This window comes from Lycium barbarum, chromosome 8 (assembly GCF_019175385.1).
Source record: "Lycium barbarum isolate Lr01 chromosome 8, ASM1917538v2, whole genome shotgun sequence".
Classification (NCBI taxonomy): Eukaryota; Viridiplantae; Streptophyta; class Magnoliopsida; order Solanales; family Solanaceae; genus Lycium; species Lycium barbarum.
The window spans coordinates 95768987-95796434 of NC_083344.1; the positions used below are offsets into that span (position 1 = coordinate 95768987).

The 27448-nt window shown below is 35.6% G+C and overlaps 1 long non-coding RNA gene across 1 annotated transcript; it reads left to right on the forward strand.

The window, feature by feature from the left end:
- Window positions 1–2818: 2818 nt before the first annotated feature.
- On the forward strand, window positions 2819–7541 carry LOC132606354 (uncharacterized). Its single transcript, XR_009569700.1, has 2 exons — window positions 2819–3189; window positions 3491–7541. It is a non-coding gene; the product is annotated as an uncharacterized LOC132606354 (long non-coding RNA).
- Window positions 7542–27448: the final 19907 nt, after the last annotated feature.

Below are 27448 nucleotides of genomic sequence, written 5' to 3' on the forward strand. Positions count from 1 at the left end.
TGATACTGCCTTGCTGCATTCTTTTAAGTGCAGATTGTGATACAGAGACTGCTACCCGCCCTCACATCTAGTGTGGAGGACGTTTGCTGACAGATTTAGGGTGAGCTTCTCCCCATGCCAGGCCGCCCGAAGATTTTCTTCTTATGATGTCTTTTCTTATTCTGGACATTATGGATATTTATTAGTCAGATTTCATTCCTTAGACATGTTTAAGATTAGAGTCTTGTACGATGACTTTTGGATTTTGGGGATTTTGTAATAGTTAGAACTTCCGCATTTATTTCATTATTTTATGGCATGATTTATTTTGTTCATTTGATGTTTGAATGAGTAATAACTGATTAGCTTTTTAATATAAAAACCAGATTTGAAGGGATAGATGTCTTGAGTGTTGGTTCGCCCACTAGGATTTAGTTGGGTGCCAGTCATGGTGGGTTGGGTCGTGACATGCCTTTAAAAGACTTACTCAAGGTCAATGTGGCTTAAATCCATCCATATACATTCCCTAATCCTACTTCTTTATCAATCAACGCACTTAAAACAATATCAATACATACAACTGATTATTTCAGACTAAACCCCTCTAAAAAAACATAGTTAAACACATGATTTGAGCTTTGCAAATAATAACAAGAGATATTTTGGTCTAAGTATACCCTTTTCCAGATATAATAAAGCTTTCCTAATCCATCCAAAGTCCATTGTGTGTTCATGGAAATAAGTTCAAAAGAAAAGGAGGGACCTCAGGATCCTGAAAGGGAAACAGGATAGGGTGGGGTCATCACACCCCCATCTCCTTTTCCTGGATCCTTCTTTCAGTAAAAAGGGATCCTGGGTTCCAGTGGTCATTACCTCCAATTCATGCCCAAGCTTACCTTTTACTCTCCCAAGACCCTCACTTCTTCTGATTTCATTTCCATACCCCAGTGACAACCACTAAGAGCCTTCGGAGGGTTTAGAATAACTTAGCATTATCATAATTCTACCATAGTTAACCTCACTAGATCATACTTAAACCCTTAAGGCCTTATGGTCAAACCAAGCATAATCAGAGGTTATCTAGACCGTTTAATCTAAAACTAGGTGTTAACACATTAAGCAAGCAATGATCAGTTGGTGATTCATGTTTTGCGTCTTTCGGAGTTACTTAAATCCCCATACAACCCTACCAATATCTATATGTGAACTATATCAACACTCAATCAGTCATGCCATATTTTCATTTAATCATTTAATCAACTGAACAAAGATCAACTCAAATATGCACTTACAGGATAGGTTACTCCAAATCTCAAGTCATTGATCAAATAAGGGAGGGAAGTAGATTACAGAAAATAATAGCTCACAGTATTGTGATTCATGCATACTACCCATGATCATTTAAAGCAGAGCATTTTGAGGTATAGAAGCAGTAAAAGGTTATCAACATGAGGTCTCATGCAGGGTAGATAGGCTACAACCAACAAACAAAGACTTGGGATGCAATGACACAAAACCAGATTCAAGGTAAAAGTGATCACTGAGGGACCAAACAACAACATTAAGCCTCGGGTCTAATGTAATGACTGCATTCTGACTTTAAATTTTGCCACAGGAGAAAATAAATTTAAAAAAAAAAAAAGTTCAAGGGATGGGCTTTGGACAAAAATTGCTCCAGTTCCACTAAATTTAGTCATAGAGGGTTGTTCATATCAATTCAAACATAAACGACCTAGTATAGCTTATCATTACTCATGACCATTAGAGCAGGTTAGTTTAGACACTTAACTGATCATATAGAGAGGATTATGTTGGAAAAAAAACTGATCAAAACAACAATCATTATACATTTGACTCTACTAGACTTCAAGAATGCATCACTCAATTCCATTGTCAATAACCATACCAAAATTCTAGTCTATAAATTCAGGGCTACACCATTCTAAATTCATCCTCACATTATCATATCCCAATCTTCATATACAACCCTACTTAAGCAAGGATGAAGATCAATTCACTTATATTTACGAACTCAAAACAGGGTAAAATCTCATTGTCATGACTCAATCAAATAATTCTAACTAATCATTATCACAGATTTACCACAAATGAACCCAAGCCAATATGATGATATTAGAAACCCACCTCAAACTTAAAGCACATGTCATTAGCAAGTCATATCTTCAACTGTACGAGGATTATCACATAACTTTGACTAAGTGTTGACACCCAATTTTGGACCTCCTTTTTGTTTAATTAATTTCACTATGCTTCTTAATCGTGAAAATTCCCCAATAAATGAGTTTGGAATATTTTCACTAATTACTACACTATTTTTTAGATATTATTTCTCTAAAATTAAGAAAGGTTTCTATCGTTTTTAAAAAATCACCAAACATCATATTTATTTTTATATATAATTAAAAAAAATTTACTAAACATCATTCTTTACAATTAAATCACTCAAAAAATAGTGTTGGTATTCCTATATCAATATTGACATTGGCATTTTTCCTTTAATCCTACTTATTACCGTATTAATCATCTTTTACTCTATTTTAAAACTAAATACGTATATTAAATACTCGTATTGCAATTTATATAGGTATACATTTTGTGGGAATTGATTAGGACAAAGGAGCACATTTTAATTAATTAATTGAAGTAGAGAGGATGAGAAATTAAATCATCTACCCATAATATTGGGCCAATTCCCTTCTCCCCTTAACCAAAATTTGTGGCCCAACCGCCCCAGCCCAAAACCCCACTGACCCAGTCCAATCATCTGTAACACTCAATCCCTAGAACTAAACTTCATACTCTAACAGCCCTAACCAAACGATCCCTACACACCTCTTCAACCAAACAAGAACTAACACTCCTCTCCTCTCCCTTTTCCAACCTCGTCGCCACCCCGCTTTACCCATCAGACCATCGGCTAAAGCCGATTTCGGCGTGACTGACGCCGCCTCCCATCAACCCCTGTCCCTTTATCCCCTTTTCTTCAAGTGACAGAGCTTCGAACAGCTCGTCCAAAGTCGAATCAGCCCCCAAATCAAAAAGCACGCGAACATCTTTGGGATTCTAGACCGTTCTTCCAACAATCCATAGGGTAAAGGCTCGTTTCAGTCCGTTGGAGCATAAAACCATGGAGAATCCAATAAATTCGGAGTCCCAACGAATTTGTAACTTTCAAATCCATCTGAAAAGGTGAGAATCCGTTACTTTTTCTTCATCATTTCATGTTTTTGAAATTTCAGAATTTTCCCTCCCTTTAACCCGAAATTCCAAGGAAAAAGCCTCATGAACAAGCTGTTGAAACACCTAAGACTTTGGCTATAAATACCAGCCTCCATGGGCTGTTTTACGACAGGTTGGACACCCAGAAAAAAACCCTTTTATTTTTCACAAGCTTCCCCTCATAAAATTCCTTTTGTTAAAAACTTGGATTCTGTGAAAAATCTTATTTTTTTACTCTTAAGTTTTTGATTGTCGAAATCCGTTCTTTTAGTTCTCGGCTGAGGAAGGACCACTTCGAGCGGATTCGAAGACTCGACGACGACAATAGCCTCAGTTCGCTGTCCCGGAGAAGGTCAGTCACCGCCCTCATCTTTTGTTTCATTTTAGTTTGTAGAATTAAATATAGTCGCTCGATTGTTTTAGTCGCTAGTTTCAATTCACTTAGATAAAACTGTTGTGCTGATCTGTTTACCTTAAGTATATATGTAAAATGGTTAAATAGGACTAAGAATGCTTAGAGGAATCATCAATTAGCTTGTAGAATATGTGGATAAATATGTCGCTCATCTGAATTTCATTTTAGATGCTTGTGAGGGGGGTTAGTTTTACATCATGTGTATTGAAAAAGGATTTGCTAAAATTGTGTTTTTTTTTCTATAGAAATTAGAAATGTAGTCGTTGTTTATCTGTGTTAGTTCATCCTGTGTCTTACGGACCTGTTCTTGCTAAAAAAAAAAGGAAGGGGCAGACGAAATGGTTACGTAAACTAATAACACTTAAGAGTAATAACTACGTTACTTATCGACTACGTGAATAATTGTGCTGCTCGTTTAAATCCTGTTTTAACCTTTCAGCAAGGCTGTTTGCCAAAATTCATCCTCATAACTAATTTTCAATGAACTAGGACTACATTCATTTGTTGGTGTGTTCTGGAGAAACTCTCCTGCACATGTTGTGTCCATGACTGTTTTGTTTGTATCTCGAGCATGTTTGCTCTTTCCACTAGTGCCCTCTCTTCATAATAATAAGCATCATATACACCTTGAAGTTTGAACTATAGGTAAGGAATGTTAATTGTTGAGTTTAAATGAGATTGATGTCATAAGATTTCATACATGCTAACTGAATCACTATTTTCATTATAATTTGTTTCAAACTAGTTACCATATTGTTTTCTTTTTCTGGAAGAGATGTTATTTCACATCTGTTTTGTGCATTAGAAGAACTTCAAATGTTGTAAGGTTTTTAGTTTGGTTTGAACGTCATTGTGAACTTTGGGTTCGTTACTGGTTAAAATTTGAGGTTGCTAGTTTCAGGTAAGTTTTGAATGAAAAATGGGTCTGTTTACTTATTTGCTTATATAGAAATAACATGAATATCTGTCTTAGATTGGAAGGAACAGGCTAACTGTTGTTTCTGAAGATTTTTGTCATAAATATTGTTTTGAACATTAATAGATTTTTTTTTCCTTCTAATTTCCTAAAGTTAAGGTGTTAGAACAGTTGGAAGTTGTTGTTTATAGCTGTTTCTGCTCCTCTCTTTGGGATTCTGATGGCTTAATTTCTTGGAGTTTAAGAATACTTAGAACTAAAATGACTAAGGGCGTTTAGGAAGGAAACCACTGATTTATATAAGTTTGCATTAGTTGAAACTTGTTGTCGTTGGAACAACCTTATCGCTTATAAGTCTTTTACTTCATTGCCCAAAAGAGGTTAGTGTTTTCACTCTCTGCTCTACTCTTTTAAATCTGGATTTTTGAGGGTGTTGAGATGCAAGAATATGTTGCCAGTTATTTTTTTTAGCCTAGTCTACATGTCCTTTTGAAGAAATAAGATGCTCGAATAAATTATTAAGAGACTCTGTCTCTCCTCTACTAGCAGATATCATGCTCGTTAGATATTAAAATGTGAATGTGTGTTTTGTTTCGTGACCGTAGAAATAGGACGTTTTACCTGCTTTTTAACATGAGAATATGTTCACTGGTTAGTCTATCCTATTTTCATGTCGCTATTGTTACTCCATTTGAATAGAAAACATGAGTTAATTTACGGCTTTGTTAGTTTCCATTTTATTTCCTCCTGTCATCTCCATTGCAAAGTATGAGTTAATTAGCATTTCCTGCACTTTTTTTTTTTTTTTTTTTCATATTTAGCCTTTCTTCATTTCTCGCTAAAAGTCAGTTGGTTTATTAGTCAATTAGTGTGTGTTAAAATCTGAGTGTTTAAAGTTCTTGTTTGAGCAGAAATTCTCCTTCTTCTTTCTTAATTTTTCCGGTTCTGTTTGGCTGTGTTGTTTTTAGCTATTTTCCTATTTAAGTTTTCTGCCTATTTAAATTCTGTGTGAGTATGAGTTAATGGACTCGATTTCATGTTTATTAGCGTCGTTCTGATTTTTGTAGGAATTCAGCATGATTAAGTTTACAGGTTTAGATGTTTAGCTTCCTTTAAATTTGAGTGAAAAGCATGAGTTTATTTCCCTTTGCTGTTTATTTTTTTTCCAGTATGCTCAACTCGTTAGAAAATGTTTGTTTGGTTAAATACCAGCTTTGTAATTGTTAATGAAATCCTCATGCATTCGTCGATAAGTTTATGTTATGAGATTTAGCTTATGTTCAAGCTTAGATTAGTATGAGATTGAGTATTGCCTAATGTTTCAGCCCGTTTTACTTCTTCCTTTGAGCATTTTAGTTCCAAAAACATGAAATATTACAATGAGTGACTTTCTTTGTTCTCCAAGCATGTTAGAGTTATACAAACGTTAATCGCTATATAGATTTTTATCAAGTTATGTTTAAAATTTCCAGTTTGAGTTTCCAGAAACAAATGTTGCTCTCTTGATGTATTCACTAGCTTGCCTTTCTTTAAGTTAGTTCCCTGTTTCCTTTATGTCTCATGAACCAAAAGTTCATTTTTGTGTATAATTCTCCAGTAAGCATAAAGAGACTTTGGCTTAGTTGACTCGTTCCAATTCATTTGTGTTAGTTTTTTTTTTTTCCTAGTTCATGCATCAGTTTGCTCTTTAGTTTAATAAAGTTTGCTTAGGGAGCTGTCATAATTCAACCAATAGCTTACCCCCTTGTTAAGCGAATGTTGGTGTTTGATTCACTGTTCTTATCTACTACATCAGTTTCGTATGTTAATTGGTACATGAGGAGTAATGAAAACCATGGAAACTTCTTCACTATTTTCTGGCATGTGTGAACTCTTTGATAATTTCCTCTCTTTCTGTTTGTATACCTTTTCTTGTATAAGTCCTAGAACTTGTTTGGAGTAAGAGCTTTTCTTTCTTTATATTCAAAGAGACCTTAGTCTTAAAAATGGGATAATCTGCCATGATTTAGGATCTTAGTCTCTTTCAGATCTTAGTCTTAAACTTTGGCTAAAGTTCTTTGGAAGAATTTCGTTTTGAATTATGACTGTATCCACTTCAAGTTATTTTAAGTGCATTGATTGACCTAGACTTGTGTGTTTTGCTGGAAAAAAAAAAATCATTCATGTGTTCTTAAAAAAAAATAAAAAATTATCCTGACTATTGTAGTCTACTGTTACCTACTTTCTCTTAAAAACTTTAGAATGAGTAGAGGATTCGTTTGAGCAAATGGGATACTTTCCCTAAATGGTTCGAATTGTATCGTTAGAGTAGCCTGATAATAAGTTTTACAGTTTACATTTCTTTGAGGCATGGATGCTAGCTTGTTTCCCTATTTATGAACTTTGAATAAGTATGTGATATGTCTCTGAATTTCTGTTGTTTGGAAGCACGACAGTATTGTTTTGAACTTAAATGATGCTTATTTCATCTAAGAGGTTACGCCATATTTAGTTTGGAAAGCTAGATAGAAGAGCTGAATGTTTAAGTAACAATTGGAACTGCATTGATCTTCTTTTAAAACTGATTGTGGTATTGCGTTTTGAGAATATGACACGAGAAAGCCTTGTCTTACATTTGATTCTTTTATCTAGCTTTTATTAATTAAAGTCATATAGACTTCTTTTTCCTTGTTGAGAATTGTTTCTAATCCTTATCTTTATCTTTTTTTTTTTTTTTCATGAGGAACCTTGGGAGCATTTGGAGTTATGGCAACTCCGGATTCTGCCCATATCAGAGAACAGCCAGTAGCGGATTTAATTGCTCGTGTCTAGCAGTCCCCTACTTTCGCGTCTCGAGTTTCCGCTCTTCCTTTATTCAAAATTTTAAGCCTTCATATTGTTTGATACATGCTATTTATATTATTTGCCTAACACTCTTGTGAATTTGTATTTTTTGTAGTTTTGTTTTGAACTCGTAACTTGACTTAAGTATGTTAGTAAGTTTAGTCATTATCTTCCCTACGCTCTTTTTTTTTTTAGATATTGAACTTAGTGTATTTATTCGGATTAGGCGTATTAGAGTAGTCACATAAATGATGTCAACTTTTCCAGGATGTAAGAGAATTGGATTTCTTTTGAAAGGTGAAACTGTTGACTTCTTTCAAATAAAGAATTTGCTAACAATGTTTTTTTTTTTTCCAAGTGTTTCAAGCAAGAGCTAGGCATATTCTTTACAAAGGCCCACACATGGATTTTTAGAAATAAGAAAAACGCCGGTTTTGGAGGATTAAAAAATAAGAATTTTAGTGGCCCAAAACATCTTGCTATTTTCAGAATTTGTTCTTTTGCACTAATGTCAAGCAAGCTTTATCTTCCAAGTTGAAAACAAGAAAAAATCATATTAGGCTTATGTATAGTGGTCAAGCTATTTTACAATAACTACAAGGTACGTACTTATTTTAATACACATATACCATCTTATTTTTCAATCAATCTTTTTCATTATGTGTGTACTTATCTATATCACGGTACTTATACATATTATTATATTTTCTATGGCTATTTCTAAAAGTATACCTCTTTATACTATTTTTTACATATGATAAACATACTTCATGTATATATTATTTTCTCATTAAAAATATGTATTTTCATACTCTATATTATATATATTGTCCTTATATACAATAGCCATATTTATACCTAATCTTCAAAACATACACATGTACTCTTTTTGTAAACAATATACATCCCTAGTGTACATATAATTTTACAACTCTTATTAATTACTTTTCTTTACAATGAGTATGCCTACATACTATTTTTTTTTAACACGTAGTATACATATACTATCTTATTTCCATTAATTCCCTTGGTCGTTTTTACATTATATGCATTTATATAGTACTAGCACGTCATCAATAACTACTTTTAGTCACTCGTGATATACATATCACATATCACATAGATACATTATTATTCTATAAAAATATACATCTGCTTATTCTATATTAAACATACTATTCTAAACGTCATATATATTTTCCTCACGTACACATTAGCATTAACTACTTCCTTTATGTATATGCATTTACTCACATAGTTACAATTACCTTAAAATTCCCTTTTTTATTCAAATGGTTTTGAGAGAGCATTTTCTTTCTCGCAATTCTTTAAATAAGAAATAATTAAATAATCCCCCTCTAGTGTTAATTAAGCTAAGTTTAAATACTATCTTCGGATAGGCTCTGAGGGATGCTTAACACCTTCCCCTTGGGGTAAATAAAACCCTTACCTAGAATCTCACAGGTTTCAAAGACTAAAAAATGGAGTTTACATTTTACAAATGGTTTATGATAAAGTCCAAATCCACCCTATTAATTAGAATGGGCACGGTCATATGCAAATATATTTTACCCAACTATGAGTCGGGGTCGAATCCCACAGAGAACAATATGTAGGCGATTTGTATGGAATTTTCACCAACTAAACTAAAGCCAAACGATGGATAATGTTTTGGTTTTGAGAAGAGAATTATAACTAATGCAAAAATGTAAACTAACCTACAAAGCAAGTAAAATGATCAATGGCCACAAGCATGGATACAAGGGAAACTATTCTCTAGTAACGATCCAATGTATTTCATGATTTACAAACAATGGTGAGTTTATATTACTTAGCCTCGGATAATGACTCTAAATTAGCTTCTTCTGAAGACTAACTAGACTATCTAATTGAATATCCCTAAAGCAATTAGGAGCATTAAGAACACCTGAATATGGCTACAAGTGGTATCGCCTATCCCTAGGTCGATTTCCATTAGATGAGGGTTAACGCCCCAAATTCTTGTTAATTAATATTTTCCAATCCCGAGTTTGCCTCTTCCAAGTTTAAACCGAAATAAATGGGCAAGTCTTAGGGTTAGCTACTCCCTTAAGAATCATTCAAAATGAGATTAATTAAAGAAACAATAACTCACTTCATTAGGAATAAAATCATTCAACACATAAGCAAAACAAGAGATTCAATCCAAACTTTAATCAAGAATATTTCCATAAACGAGATTCAAGTATTGAAATGAAATACTACACACATAAATATTCAATACATAGCAAGAGTAGAAGAAATGGGTAAAGAATTTCTCATTGGTGTCTCCAAATCTTCTCTTCCAAGGTGTTGGTGATGAAACCCTAGCCTCCAAACTTGTGAAAACTGCCAAAGATAATGTTTGGAAAACCCTAGTTTTCTATTTAAAGGGACTGGAACAGCAGAAATCGTCAAATCCCAAGTTCTGGTCGAAAATTGCCGAAAAGCCTTTAGCGCGATCGCGTCACGCCCCTGCGCGATCGCGTGGAATTGTTTCATTTATTTAGAGCGAACGCGTGAAAAAGTTGCGCGATCGCACAGAGTCACGGACGCGCGTGACCGCGAACGCGTGATATTCCTGCGCGAACGCGCAGAGCAATATTTCGCCAATAATTTCCAGAACCTCCAGTTGTTTCCAGTTTTGCAGTTTTTTTGCTTGTTTTCCACACTTTGGCTCTAGGGACCCCGTGTCGCACCCCATTTTAACCGGGTTAGATTTAGGGAGCACGACGTATTGGTGATTCCTATTTATTTGTTTTAAGGAGTCGCCACCTAATTAATTTAACGGTGAATTAGGACACCTAAATATTAACTAAGGGAAAGTTAAAACTAAACCTCAATTAATAGTCTGCTTAACCAGTGTGATTCTAGGTAAGGGCTCTATATTATCCTAAAGGGAAGGGGTTAGGCATCCTTTAGAATCCGTTAACTTACGGTTATCCGACCAAACTTAGGTTAATTAATTAGTGATTAAATACAATGCTTAAATTTTAGAAAATGACTTAAAAAAATATTGCTAAAGTTTTAAAAGAAAATAATGTTAGTTAAAATAAAATTTACAGAAAATACAATAATTTGTATAAAAGAGATTTTAAATGCCATTTTGAAAACACGACTTATGAATACTGTTAAGGTTTTAGACGAAAGTATAATAGTGTTGTTTAAAATAATACTTGTAGAAAACATAATAATTTGCGTAAAAGAAGATTCTAAATATTAAATGAGACTTGAAAATATTGATAAAGCCTTAAATGAAAGATACTATTTAGTAAGATGTATAGGAAATGTGATAATTTGCATGAAATAAAACTTACAAGCATTGTTAAGATAAAAAATGTCATTTAAAGAGACTTATAAATGTGACTAAACTTTTAAATAAAATGCTATTTGACATAAGATTTGTATAAAATATGATAATTTTCCCATAAATAATAGCTATTGAGAAGAGATTTGACAATTTTGAATAAATCATGTTATACTAATGTAATCATGTAGAAAATCTTGGCTTATAAATAGAATTCAAAAGGAAACGAGTTTTCTTATTAATTATGCTTACCTGAAAATATACGTGATTGGCTCCAAACTTGAAGAGTTATTTATAAAATATGCTTGAATTTATGTTTGCGTTTTAGTGGCGTTTTGAAACAATTATGATAAAATATTATTCATTTTTACTTTAAGATATAATAAATACTGTAAATAATTTTAACATAAAAGGGAATGAAACTTATAGAACTAATATTGATATCTCTCTTAGAGTTGCTACCCATTATACTAGAGCTAAACCCACTAAATTTCGCTAATGTTCATCTAAATCAAAAAGGTTAGTTGCATAATACAAATCAAATGCATGAAATGAAGTAAAAAAAAAACGAATCATATCAAATGGACCCAGTCCGTTTTGGGATTGCTGGATCTGTTTGCCGTTAAGTTTCAGCCCAGCAACCTTTTATATTGCTGAGGGCTGGGCTGCTGCTGTTGGAGCTGGGCCTGACCCAGAATCTGTTTTTTACTTTGCTGCAGGTGGGATGACACAAGAGGGAAATTGTGTTGGGCCTTTAGCCCAACGCCGAAGGCAGATGGAATCGAGTCCGTCGGACTCGTACGAGGCGGCCATGCATAAAAGATACGAGAGGAAAAAGATTAGTATACGATCAATAAGGCTTAAACAGGTGACAGTACAAATCCAAAGTAAACTCCATAGATTATATGTATATACTTATGTATATTCGAGTATATCTCGTACACACACAATCATAAGGAGGTACTAGACATGCTAACATATATGAATTTTAAAAAAAAAACAACCCAAAATCATCACAACATTTCGCGTAGATCTGATGCACATAGGATTTCCTAAGATATGTTCCAAGTAGACAGAATATTTCAGTTAAACATCAATAATTGTTCTAGTATTTATGCAGTTAAATCAGCTAGCAAAGGGTTCAAACCAATGTTATAAGTTAAACACACAGAGGCAAGCTGATATGCTGACCGATTCCCAATTTGATAGACAGTGATACAGTTCAAACTTATAGCTAGGTCATCGGGTAATTCTAATTATGAAATGTCCTCTGATTTTTAAACCTTAACAGAACTCTAACAGGCCTATAAGTTCTATTTTTAGGTTGATTTTTACAAACATGGGATAGACTAAGACACTCTTGGCAAAGTATAGACTCCAACTAAATTTACACACATTTTCTTATAATATCATTTCCAACTTATTATTTTATTATCAGTCATATCTGCTGCATACCTAACAAATCATTTAAATCATGGATTCAAATAGTTAAGTAAGGAATGGACGGGATTTAAAAGATTTCATTCATCAAATCACACACTTTTATGCACACGCTGCCTATGATCCTTAAATTAGGCATGTTAGGCTATTAAGAATAAGAGAACAGACACAGACTCTCAAATGACCAGATCTTCCTTAGTTCAACAAAAATAATACTAATTTACTGTCCAAATGGAACAGGTTTTCAAACACAACAACATTCAAGGTAAGCTCACTATGGTTTATCTGATCAAAGCTGGCTAAATATGCCAAGGAACTGGTCACTTATAGCACCTGCTACCAGGTCAGTTCGATCCTTAAGTCCAGCCAACTCCCTTAGTTACATATGTCCATAATTCTAGGTGATCAGTGTTACACTTAAGTTTTAAACTAAATGATGCCATTTTGTAATCCTGAGTGTTAACTAGGAGCCATTCAGCTTAATCCTATATCACATAGTGAACCATACTTCAAAAAACTTCTTCTCTCAATTCAAAAAAAAAAAAAAAAAAAAAACTTATGTGCTTAAACATTCAGAAGTCCAACTCACATACAAATCCATAGTATTCTTATGAACAGCCTTTAGTGCATTCTAACAGTCCACTATCGAAGAGAACAACATAAGGTCTTTATTTTTTGTTGACTTCTTAATTCATTCCTAGAGTCTCATGCTTCAACTAAGAGACTAAAACATCTTTGAGGTTAAACTTAGATGAGTTATACGCATTAGTATTTTCAGAGGTTCAGACAGGATCGAAAGATGTCATCAAAATTCCTTCAAGTCATTAGTGTTAAATCTCATAGTCATGTATCCTCACACTAAAGGACTAGGCAGTAAGGCAATGACTCAAGTGGCATGGAAGAGAACATCCAGGTTTACAATATCCTTATCAACAAATCACATTATCCAAATTGGTATTCTAACAAACATATGTTACAACATTGGTTATCTGAGTAATAAATAACTAAAACAAGACTTAAGACAAGCATGCTGTCCAGAACAGCTTATCTTGATCCCAGCAAACTCAAATAAATGCAAGGGCAGTACTCACACTAAAAACTAATATTTAAACTAAAGCATTCATTAGCAGAACAAACTACCACCAGCAGTTATTTGAAATGGACATTCAACTGCCTCTTAACAGGATAAACATATGTTTATGACCACGACACGTTTTGACATAAATTTGTAATGACATAGATTTAAACGAGTATGCTTGATCACGCAAATTGAACAAAAGGTAAGATCATGTCTGTCTAGGACTGCTTTAAGCTATGATAGTGCACAAGACATGACCAACCTTAATGGCACAGGCCATCCAGCGGGAAACAGGCTTATTAGCATACTCAACTTATTTGTTTCAAACCACAATATTACACCTACCAAACAAAAGACTAACTAGACTAATACATATTCTGCCTATATTGTTTGAAACCCATTCAACATCTAATCTTCATTATAGAATGGACAACTTATTGTAACAGCCGAATTAATCTACGTGGAATATTTTCTCAACATGGTCACTGACCTGAATGACATTTTAAGGGAGCTAAACTAATATACTGGGCTAACGACCAATTTTAAGTTTAACGTAGCAAGCTGTAACAGATAGGCAAGACGTAAAGAACTAAATCAAGGTAGCGAAGAAGGGAAATTATTCATCTAATCTGTGACTAGCACATGAACAGACTCACACATTTAAACCAGCTAAAACCAAACTGCCATACCTAACATGCGTTAAATAGAATTTATTTAACAACTAAACCATCATGCAAAACTGGTTAAACCCGGATTAATATCAAACACAACAGACTTATCCATTAGATTAAAATAATCGAACCGAACAGTATGTCCTACATCCTTCACATCGATTATGAGGTACAGATAAAAACAGAAATATAAAAAGGGGAGGGAGAATTACCTTCTCCAGGTGCAGCGAAGTGGGTGCGAGTCTTTGATTTACACTCGAACACTACCAAATTAGAGATTGCGATGCTCGGATTTGCAACAACATCAAGGCAAACGAAAACAAAATTGATTTGATATTTTGATTTGACGATAAAACAAGATTGAAACTGCTAATAGAACTCATATTTTGGGGAATTATAGGCGACTAAAAGACTCATATTTTAGAGCTTTTCGGGGTTTCAAAACTGGTTTCAGAACTTTGATTTTCAGAGCATCTTTTGCGATTCGAAAGCCCTATTTTGTAGGGGATTTATGGGGTTCAAGAACTCGTTTTTTTGTAAGGGGATTCTTTGACTGACCAAAATTGATTCTTGGGAGGGGTTTTTACTGATTCCAAAAATCTTTCTTTTTTAGATCCCCCTTCTAATGGCCTTCCCTATATCTTGATTTGGAGATGAGTATTTATAAGGCGATTTAGGGTTTTCTTGTGACGAAGAGAGAGAGGAGCGTAAAGAGGAAAGGAGCGGGGGACAAAGACGAGTGGGGAACAGAGGAAAATGGGAGTGGGGTAGGCGGCGGTGGTGGCGGGGTGACGATGAAAAGGAAACGGCGGTGGTGGGGACAGGGGTAAGTGGAGAGGAGCGGGGTGCGAGGAAGAGGGAGAAGGGAGGAGGAAAGGGAAAGGGAGAGACGAAGGAGGGGAGCGGCGGCATAGAGGAGAAAAGGGATTAGGGTAAAGGGAGGTGAAGAGGAAAAAATGAAGGGGAAACCCTTATTGTGAACGGGTATGGGTCAGATCCGGTCCATTTATGGACTGGGTCAATTTTTGGACCGGGTATTAAAAGAATGGGCTAGCGAATTAAAACACGGACTGATTTAAAAATTGAGATCAAAATATGGGCTGGTCAGAAAATATTTATGAGTTGATTGGGCTTTGATTTGGGATCCGATAAATCAAAAATACGGACTGAGTGCACGAAATAGTTTCGCTTCTAAATTTAAATAAAATACATGTTTAAATAAATTGTGTTAAAATATTGCTCAATATGAAATATGCAATCATTAATGCTCAGATAAAAAATGGCGTTGTAATAGCCGCGTAATAATATTTCGAAAATCTACAGTAAAATAAATACTATTATTTAATTATGCAAAGATAAATGCGATGCGTGTGCGTAAGCTGGTAAAAATGTCGAAAATGATAAAAATTACGAATTATAATAATTGTAATAAATTATAATAATAGTAATAAATAATAATAATAATAATAATAATAATAATAATAAATAATAACAATAATAATAATAATAATAATAATAATAATCATAACTAATGCAGTAATAGAATAGTGAAACAACGGTATTGATAAAAGGCTAATAATTATAGTAAAAAATCTAAATATATATTTTTTAATTTTCCAAAAATATTAGAAGCGTAAAATAGGTATTTCGGAGGAGAGGCGGGACAAAATTGGGTGTCAACAACTTGTCCCTCTTTGTCCGGTAATGATGAAAAGAGTTGTCGGGCAAAGACGTTGACTCAATAGCCTATTTTGTCCCGGCTAAAGGAAACTTGAGAGGATTATGACCGAACACCGGTCTCTGAGTTACCTACATATCTCGGGCTGCACGAGAATCAGGTCTAGTGTAGTTCTGGAATAATTACGACACCTGAATCTTGCAAAATATTGTCCCAGTGTTGAATTATGATAACACTGGGTATTATGATAGAAACTTGAGAATTCAATTGCTGGAATGCAAAAGAATACTTGTGATTATAGACGAGTGTTCGAGGTAGTTCTTTGACCCGTGTCGGGAAGTCCGATTATCCTTCCCGACAAATTACCCCAGTTCGCTGCCGAAGAAAAAGTTCCACGATTTGATGTGTGATGCCAACTTCGATATTGTTCAAAGCCAACAGCTAAAAACAAATGTTAGCAATAAAGAAATATATGTGTAAATAAGAGAAGTTACACTTGCAACCCCTGTTTTGAAAGTTGAATCCACATTCGGAGGTGGGTGCCTGAACTGAAATATAAAATACCCGCATTCGGAGGTGGGCGCCTGAACTGAAATATAAAATACCCGCATTCGGAGGTGGGCGCCTGAACTGAAATATAGAATACCCGCATTCGGAGGTGAGCGCCTGAACCGCATTCGGAGGTGGGCGCCTGAACTGAAATATAAGATACCCGCATTCGGAGGTGGGCGCCTGAACTGAAATATAAGATACCCGCATTCGGAGGTGGGCGCCTGAACTGAAATATAAGATACCCGCATTCGGAGGTGGGCGCCTGAACTGAAATATAAAATACCCGCATTCTGAGGTGGGTGCCTGAACTGAAATATAAGATACCCGCATTCGGAGGTGGGCGCCTGAACTGAAATATAAATCCACGTCCACTTCCACGGTACAAAAATGTAAATCCACATCCACTTCCACAGTGCAGAAAAATAAATCCACGTCCACTTCCACAGTGCAAAAAATAAATCCACGTCCACTTCCGCAGTGCAAAAAATATAAATCCACGTCCGCATTTCACGGTACAAAAAATGTAAATCCAAATCCACTTCCACAGTGCAGAAAAATAAATCCACGTCCACTTCCACAGTGCAAAAAATATAAATCCACGTCCGCATTTCACGGTACAAAAAATGTAAATCCACATCCACTTCCACGTGCAGAAAAATAAATCCACGTCCACTTCCACGTCCGTATTATACGGTACAACAAATAAATCCACATCCACCTCCACGTCCGTATTATACGGTACAAAAAATAAATCCATATCCGTTTTCACAATGCAAAAAGAAATAGATCCACATCCACTTTCCTCGGTGCAAGAAAATAAATCCACCTCCACTTTCACAAACTTTAAAAATAAATCCACTTGCACGTCCACAATGTTCATATGAATCCATATCCCCTTCCACAATTTTTTTTTTATAACGTACAAATGTAAATCTACTTCCACGTCCACATCCATAATGTAAAAAAAAAAAAAAAAAAAAAAAAAAAAAAATGTAAATGCACGTCCACTTTAAAAAAAAGTATTGTAGCAAAGTATCCACGTTTATATCCACATCCTAGTCCACGTCCCGTTGTGACGGAAGTTAAATCTATAATTATCCCCACAATTTAATATACGACGCAAAATTTCGATCTTGTTACCTTATTAAAATACCACATTCTAAAAGAACTTTGTTAGCGACTCGAAATAAATAAATATGTATAAAGTGATAGCAAAATTGAGGAATTCAAACCAATAACAGATGACCAATGTCAGTATCCACTTTGGAAAAGGTTAAATCCACGATTATATGTACTTGATCCATCGAGAAATGCCACGAGCTAAAATAACTGTTAGTGATAAGAATATGTAAATAGCTGGGTTTGAAAGAATTATACTCACAACCCTTGGTTGAGAAGATGAACTTGTATCCACTGTTGCAATCCAAATTTCGTGACGAGTGGCATGACGGCCACCGTTTAGCGCGAGCTACCTTTGCATCCATGTTGAAGAATATTTGTCTTTTGAAGAAGGCCAATTCTTTGATCGTGTCCATAATTAAAATTCTAAGAGGAGCCAAATACGAACAACATTCATATTGATTAAACCTGTCTCATCAAAGAAAAATTGTGAGTTTAAAAGAAAATTGATTGACTTGTGCATGTCGGGGAACTTGGCCCTTGAATTGATTTTTGACTCGGTCGCGTCCCTCGTTCTTCGATTTTCATCACATGTTTTGCTTTGCCGGGGAGTTTCAGTTATACAAAGTGTATTTTGAAAAATAAAAGTAATGAGTTTTGGGTGACTTCGAAAGGAAATACTTAGTGACTCTAATAGATAAAATGATTGTGGAGACTCGATTTTGACTTTATCCACATTTCCAGAAATATATTGGTGGACTTTTTATTTAACATCGTTAAACGTTTAAGACCACTTTTATGCTACTTCTAAAAATTTGTCCCAGTTTCAATCCTGGAGATGCTTGATTCTGGACGGTAAGAACTTATAATGAAAGTTTTTTTTTTTTTAAAGTGATTTGACCGACTTCAAAATTTTGTCCCAGTTTCAAGATACTAAGACACATGAATTTAAACGGTGGTAAGAAAAAAAAAATCCTTATGTATTTTATAGGAACCAAAATGTTTGGACAAACCGAAGATATTAAAATTTTAAAATAGAAGGGCCGAACCCGCCTCGGGTTGCCTACGTATCCCAAAGGAATCAGGCCAGATGTAGTTCGTGATAAAAATAAAGACTTTTGAGTTTGCTTTTTTTTTTTTTTGATAAAAAGGGGGGCCGAGCCCTATGTGGGTTGCCTACGTATCCAAAAGGAAATCAGGCCACACGTAGTTCCACCCATACAACAAAAACACTAAAATATTTTGAAAAAGTGGCCGAACCCGATGTGGGTTGCCTACGTATCCAACAGGAAGTCAGGCCAAACGTAGTTCCAACCATAAACAAAGATACTGAAAATGATTTTAAAAGAGTGGCCGAACCCGATGTGGGCTGCCTACGTATCCAACAGGAAGTCAGGCCAAACGTAGTTCGTTACAAACAAAATGACAGAATCTTAATTTAAAAAGGTCGTAACAAACATAGAGGCAACATGACAAAAGGAACTAAATGTTCTAGTTGATGCCTCCGGCCTACTACAAAAGGAAATTTAAACTTAAAATACTGAAACTCCCGGCGAACCGGGGCTAAGATAGAAGTCCAATTTTGCAACTCCGGTCCTGGCTCAGCAGCCTATAAAGTCAATATTTCAGCAAAGTCTTTGATTATCACCGCATGATCATCTTCATTTTCCACGAACAGGTTCTTGACTCCCTCCACGATATCATCATAGGCAACTTCAACAATCAGATCTGAAGGTTTTGAGAAAGTTTGATCAATGGTAGGAATGGGTTTTGGCAATGCAATCTCTTTCCTTTTATTCTTTCGTGCTTTCTTCACTTCTTCCTCAGTTGGCTCATATCCCAAACCGAATGTAAACTGTTGCGTAGGGAGAACGACTGGCTCAACCCGCCCATTTAATGTCTTCCCTAGCCCAAATCCAGGTTGGTACCCATTTCTCAGCATTTCTTTTGCAACCATAATCGCGGCGCATGACCTTTTAAACTCTTGAGTTTGACAGACTTCACCCACTTTAGTGACATTCACAACCTCCCAAGCGTGGTAAGCTGCTCCGTCGAACCCTCCTTCTGCCTCGATGAATGGGATGGATTGCTCTCGATAGAAAGACGTATCCCCTTCTCCATGTATACATATTTGTTGCTGATCCCACTCGAATTTGACAGTTTGGTGCAAAGTAGATGGTACAGCCCCAGCCAGATGTATCCACGGTCTTCCTAACAGCATGTTGTATGTCGTGGAAATATCCAGTACTTGAAAATCCATAATGAATTCAACAGGACCAATCAACACTTTCAACTCTATTTCTCCAATAGGGCGCCTTTGAGCCCCATCAAATGCTCGAATATTCACATCACTTGTCTTGAGCTCACTAACATTATATCCGATCTTCTTCAGACTTGTTAATGGACAGATGTTAAGTCCAGAACCCCCATCAATCAACACTTTAGCCACAAACATGTTACGACACTTGACAGTTATATAGAGCGCTTTGTTATGCATGCATCCTTCTGGCGGCAGTTCTTCATTATCGAAACTGATTCGATGACTGTCAAGCACGCGCTCGATCATCCCAGCTAACGCCTCACTAGTTGTTTCACTTGGAACATATGCTTCATTCAAAATCTTCAAGAGTGCATTTCTGTGCACATCCGAACTCAAAAGCAAAGAGAGAATAGGAATTTGGGCATTGGTCTTTTTCAACTGATCCACAACTGAGTACTCACTAGCTTTAATTTTCCTCAGAAATTCTTCTGCTTCGAATTCAGTCACGACCCTTTTGGGAGGTACGTTGGTTTCCTTAAGTTGCCCCAATCTAACTAGTTCTTCTGGAGAATAGCACCTCCCAGACCTTGTCATTCCTGACGTCTTAACCTTGTCAGTGATCGTGTCCTTTCCTCGACACTCCATCACAGTTTGTTGATAATTCCATGGTACGGCTTTTGTATCGAGCACTGGCAATTGATTTGGTGCTCGAACTACTTCCACAGGTATTGATGAAGCTCGTAATATCTCGACAGGCACACAACCCCTTATCACTACAGCCGGAGAAGCAACAGCTACAAAATCATGATCCTCCACACGATCCACAGGCACTATAAATTCGGCTGGGTCGTCAACATTTTCATCTATTCCAATCATATTTATCGTGGCCCCATCATGGGTCGGGAGTGGATTGTTAACCACATTTGGTGTTGGTGGTTTGACCGTGATCTGTTTTGCTTCAATAAGATCCTCAACCTTATGCTTCAATGCGTAACAACGATCAGTGGAATGGCCTTTTACCCCCGAATGATATGCACATGTTTTAGTGGGATCAAAGCTTCTGGGTAATGGATCTGGAATTCTACCTTCCACAGGATATACTAAGCCTGAAGCTTGCAGCCTTTCAAAAACAACGCTCAGTGGCTCTCCTAATGGTGTGAAATTGCGAAACGGTTTATTTGGGCGAGGTGCGGATGCATTGTTTGGATGATGAGTTTGTGATGGCGGAGTTGGATATGTTGGTGGTCGTGGAGCTCGATATGCTGGTTGTGTGTTGTAAACAGGGTAGGATATTTGTGGTGATTGAGGTTGGTAAGATGACAAAGCTTGGTCGTAGGGATGTGGAGAATATTGAAAATATTGTGAGTGGTGAGCGTTAGGCTGGTATCGCGGGGGTCGTTGATGGTGGTATGATGTGTTTCCCAAAGCCATTACCGATGCTGCTTCTTTTTCTTTTTTCTTTCCGTTTCCGAGAGTACCAGTTTGTATGGCCCTACTAGTAGACTGTAAAGCCGCAAGACTTGTTATTCTCCCTGTCTTAATGCCATCTTCGATCATGTCCCCGGCTTTGATCACCTCTGCAAAAGTTTTTCCGCCCATTGTCACCAAACGTTCATAGTATTCCGATTCTAGTGCTTGAATGAAGAAAGTAACCATTTCTGTCTCCTCCATGGGTGGGTGTACTCTAGATGCTTCTTCCCTCCACCGTATAGCATATTCTCGAAATGATTCGGTGAACTTCTTCTTCAACTTTGTAATTGAGATTCTGTCAGGAGCGATCTCAACATGAAACTTGTAGTGATCCACAAAAGCATTTGCCAAATCATCCCAAGTACGCCATTTGGTTGTATCTTGCTTAGAATACCACTCCAAGGCTTTTCCACTCAAACTCTGATTGAATAGTTTGACTCTTATCCCTTCATTCTTCCCCACACCAATCAATTTTTCACAATAGACCTTCAAATGGAAGAAAGGGTACCCCGACCCATCAAACTTCTCAAATTTTGGAATCTTGTAACCTGGTGGCAATTCTACCTCAGGAAATGCACATAATTCTTCATATCTCACGCTTTGGTTACTACCAAGTCCACGCAAACTTCTCATGGCATCCTCCAAACTTTTGAGCTTTCTATTTATCATTTCATCATTAATTGACCGTGCCTCATTTTCAACTTCGACATAATGATCAACATTTGTGCGACATTGTCCTTGGATTTGTGTCATGGGTGGAGCTGTGGTATAAGTATATACTGGCGGAACTTGATGTGTATTGGTAACATCATGTGCCGGCGGTATGAACTGAGTTTTGAAGAGGTGGCTGTAAATAAAAGGGGAGCATTTTGAGTGAGGGGTTCGGAACAAACCGGTTGAGAGGTGGTAAAATAATTTGCTTGGTTAAATTCGTCCAAATTTGGGAATGGATGTGGCATAGGCAAAGTCTGACGAACTCCCTGGGACGGAGTCATATGTGGTGGTGTTTGAGAAAATGACCGGTTGTGAAGTACCATATGACTTAGTTCGGCAACTCGTCGCTCCAGACGAGCAATGGTCTCCAAATGTGTTTCTGATTCTTTGGAGGATGTGGGATCACTCGTGATCGGTAGACTAAGAGATGGCTCAGATGAAGTGGTTGCATTGATCAAACTTTGCTCCATTTTAGAACGAGTCTTTTTAGTTAACCAGGCGATTAGTGATGAGTCAGAGTCTGATTTCTTGGCTCTAGACCGTGTGAAATATGGATGCTCCGCCAGTTCCCCCTTAGCACAAGTCAACCTTCTTCTTTGAAAATAATTTTTAAAAAGAAAAATGATAAAATAAGAAAAGAAAGAAAAAAAAATGAGTCAGTATACGGTAAGGACATATTATTGCATATAAACACATTATTGCACATAATACATCGCGTTTTATAATGCAAGGGACCTCTTTATGCCAGAGGTAGGCCTAACGAATATTTGAAGGACAAACATGTCTTTTATGTATCATTCCACAACTCCTCCTAAAAGTAATTTGCAAGAATAAAAATTATTACATGCCAATAATACATCTCAAAATCAACCTAAGATATCTAATACTTCAACTTCACTAATTTCCTTTGGTTGTCTTCAACCTCCGGCATTAATTTAATGCTCCACGGCAACCTGCAACAAAATGTCAATTTCCTTGAAATATTTATCTATAGAGTACTAGGTCCACATATTCCACATATTTGTCCTTCAAATAATGCACATAGATAGTGAATAGTGTCACTTAGAGTCATAGACTCATTTGGACATTTGGTAAGGTTGACTAATGAACTTAATACACCAAGGGTATTAAGCCTCCTAGGTTTAAAATGATACATGTCTTTACAAGGTTTTGTTTTTCGCTCTACCTAGGTAGACTAAGAGTGGTTTTCCTATGACACAAGGCTCCCCCAAGCGGACAACTTGGAAGTGGAAAGTCCGTGGCCGTCGACTGCACCGCCGATCGACTAAATCCACAAGACCAATCCAACTAAAGGGGTAATTTAGTAGTGCACGGGCGCAAACTGCGAAGCCGCTTTAAGTGTGTGAATATGTGTGAGTTTCCAGGAGTGGAAGAAATATGAACGGAATGCCAATTTAAGGAAAGCAATAACATACATATTACATAGAAAATGCATATAAAGAATAAAACAATAATAAAACATTTAAAAACATATAAAGCAAAAAATACAAAAAAAAATAAAGCAAAACAAACAAAACATCCAACAAATTATTTATTAACCTAAGTTGTTATGGTTAAGAACCTAAAGTCCCCAGCGGAGTCGCCAAGCTGTCGCACCCCATTTTAACCGGGTTAGATTTAGGGAGCACGACGTATTGGTGATTCCTATTTATTTGTTTTAAGGAGTCGCCACCTAATTAATTTAACGGTGAATTAGGACACCTACATATTAACTAAGGGAAAGTTAAAACTAAACCTCAATTAATAGTCTGCTTAACCAGTGTGATTCTAGGTAAGGGCTCTATATTATCCTAAAGGGAAGGGGTTAGGCATCCTTTAGAATCCGTTAACTTACGGTTATCCGACCAAACTTAGGTTAATTAATTAGTGATTAAATACAATGCTTAAATTTTAGAAAATGACTTAAAAAAATATTGCTAAAGTTTTAAAAGAAAATAATGTTAGTTAAAATAAAATTTACAGAAAATACAATAATTTGTATAAAAGAGATTTTAAATGCCATTTTGAAAACACGACTTATGAATACTGTTAAGGTTTTAGACGAAAGTATAATAGTGTTGTTTAAAATAATACTTGTAGAAAACATAATAATTTGCGTAAAAGAAGATTCTAAATATTAAATGAGACTTGAAAATATTGATAAAGCCTTAAATGAAAGATACTATTTAGTAAGATGTATAGGAAATGTGATAATTTGCATGAAATAAAACTTACAAGCATTGTTAAGATAAAAAATGTCATTTAAAGAGACTTATAAATGTGACTAAACTTTTAAATAAAATGCTATTTGACATAAGATTTGTATAAAATATGATAATTTGCCCATAAATAATAGCTATTGAGAAGAGATTTGACAATTTTGAATAAATCATGTTATACTAATGTAATCATGTAGAAAATCTTGGCTTATAAATAGAATTCAAAAGGAAACGAGTTTTCTTATTAATTATGCTTACCTGAAAATATACGTGATTGGCTCCAAACTTGAAGAGTTATTTATAAAATATGCTTGAATTTATGTTTGCGTTTTAGTGGCGTTTTGAAACAATTATGATAAAATATTATTCATTTTTACTTTAAGATATAATAAATACTGTAAATAATTTTAACATAAAAGGGAATGAAACTTATAGAACTAATATTGATATCTCTCTTAGAGTTGCTACCCATTATACTAGAGCTAAACCCACTAAATTTCGCTAATGTTCATCTAAATCAAAAAGGTTAGTTGCATAATACAAATCAAATGCATGAAATGAAGTAAAAAAAAAAACGAATCATATCAAATGGACCCAGTCCGTTTTGGGATTGCTGGATCTGTTTGCCGTTAAGTTTCAGCCCAGCAACCTTTTATATTGCTGAGGGCTGGGCTGCTGCTGTTGGAGCTGGGCCTGACCCAGAATCTGTTTTTTACTTTGCTGCAGGTGGGATGACACAAGAGGGAAATTGTGTTGGGCCTTTAGCCCAACGCCGAAGGCAGATGGAATCGAGTCCGTCGGACTCGTACGAGGCGGCCATGCATAAAAGATACGAGAGGAAAAAGATTAGTATACGATCAATAAGGCTTAAACAGGTGACAGTACAAATCCAAAGTAAACTCCATAGATTATATGTATATACTTATGTATATTCGAGTATATCTCGTACACACACAATCATAAGGAGGTACTAGACATGCTAACATATATGAATTTTAAAAAAAAAACAACCCAAAATCATCACAACATTTCGCGTAGATCTGATGCACATAGGATTTCCTAAGATATGTTCCAAGTAGACAGAATATTTCAGTTAAACATCAATAATTGTTCTAGTATTTATGCAGTTAAATCAGCTAGCAAAGGGTTCAAACCAATGTTATAAGTTAAACACACAGAGGCAAGCTGATATGCTGACCGATTCCCAATTTGATAGACAGTGATACAGTTCAAACTTATAGCTAGGTCATCGGGTAATTCTAATTATGAAATGTCCTCTGATTTTTAAACCTTAACAGAACTCTAACAGGCCTATAAGTTCTATTTTTAGGTTGATTTTTACAAACATGGGATAGACTAAGACACTCTTGGCAAAGTATAGACTCCAACTAAATTTACACACATTTTCTTATAATATCATTTCCAACTTATTATTTTATTATCAGTCATATCTGCTGCATACCTAACAAATCATTTAAATCATGGATTCAAATAGTTAAGTAAGGAATGGACGGGATTTAAAAGATTTCATTCATCAAATCACACACTTTTATGCACACGCTGCCTATGATCCTTAAATTAGGCATGTTAGGCTATTAAGAATAAGAGAACAGACACAGACTCTCAAATGACCAGATCTTCCTTAGTTCAACAAAAATAATACTAATTTACTGTCCAAATGGAACAGGTTTTCAAACACAACAACATTCAAGGTAAGCTCACTATGGTTTATCTGATCAAAGCTGGCTAAATATGCCAAGGAACTGGTCACTTATAGCACCTGCTACCAGGTCAGTTCGATCCTTAAGTCCAGCCAACTCCCTTAGTTACATATGTCCATAATTCTAGGTGATCAGTGTTACACTTAAGTTTTAAACTAAATGATGCCATTTTGTAATCCTGAGTGTTAACTAGGAGCCATTCAGCTTAATCCTATATCACATAGTGAACCATACTTCAAAAAACTTCTTCTCTCAATTCAAAAAAAAAAAAAAAAAAAAAACTTATGTGCTTAAACATTCAGAAGTCCAACTCACATACAAATCCATAGTATTCTTATGAACAGCCTTTAGTGTATTCTAACAGTCCACTATCGAAGAGAACAACATAAGGTCTTTATTTTTTGTTGACTTCTTAATTCATTCCTAGAGTCTCATGCTTCAACTAAGAGACTAAAACATCTTTGAGGTTAAACTTAGATGAGTTATACGCATTAGTATTTTCAGAGGTTCAGACAGGATCGAAAGATGTCATCAAAATTCCTTCAAGTCATTAGTGTTAAATCTCATAGTCATGTATCCTCACACTAAAGGACTAGGCAGTAAGGCAATGACTCAAGTGGCATGGAAGAGAACATCCAGGTTTACAATATCCTTATCAACAAATCACATTATCCAAATTGGTATTCTAACAAACATATGTTACAACATTGGTTATCTGAGTAATAAATAACTAAAACAAGACTTAAGACAAGCATGCTGTCCAGAACAGCTTATCTTGATCCCAGCAAACTCAAATAAATGCAAGGGCAGTACTCACACTAAAAACTAATATTTAAACTAAAGCATTCATTAGCAGAACAAACTACCACCAACAGTTATTTGAAATGGACATTCAACTGCCTCTTAACAGGATAAACATATGTTTATGACCACGACACGTTTTGACATAAATTTGTAATGACATAGATTTAAACGAGTATGCTTGATCACGCAAATTGAACAAAAGGTAAGATCATGTCTGTCTAGGACTGCTTTAAGCTATGATAGTGCACAAGACATGACCAACCTTAATGGCACAGGCCATCCAGCGGGAAACAGGCTTATTAGCATACTCAACTTATTTGTTTCAAACCACAATATTACACCTACCAAACAAAAGACTAACTAGACTAATACATATTCTGCCTATATTGTTTGAAACCCATTCAACATCTAATCTTCATTATAGAATGGCCAACTTATTGTAACAGCCGAATTAATCTACGTGGAATATTTTCTCAACATGGTCACTGACCTGAATGACATTTTAAGGGAGCTAAACTAATATACTGGGCTAACGACCAATTTTAAGTTTAACGTAGCAAGCTGTAATAGATAGGCAAGACGTAAAGAACTAAATCAAGGTAGCGAAGAAGGGAAATTATTCATCTAATCTGTGACTAGCACATGAACAGACTCACACATTTAAACCAGCTAAAACCAAACTGCCATACCTAACATGCGTTAAATAGAATTTATTTAACAACTAAACCATCATGCAAAACTGGTTAAACCCGGATTAATATCAAACACAACAGACTTATCCATTAGATTAAAATAATCGAACCGAACAGTATGTCCTACATCCTTCACATCGATTATGAGGTACAGATAAAAACAGAAATATAAAAAGGGGAGGGAGAATTACCTTCTCCAGGTGCAGCGAAGTGGGTGCGAGTCTTTGATTTACACTCGAACACTACCAAATTAGAGATTGCGATGCTCGGATTTGCAACAACATCAAGGCAAACGAAAACAAAATTGATTTGATATTTTGATTTGACGATAA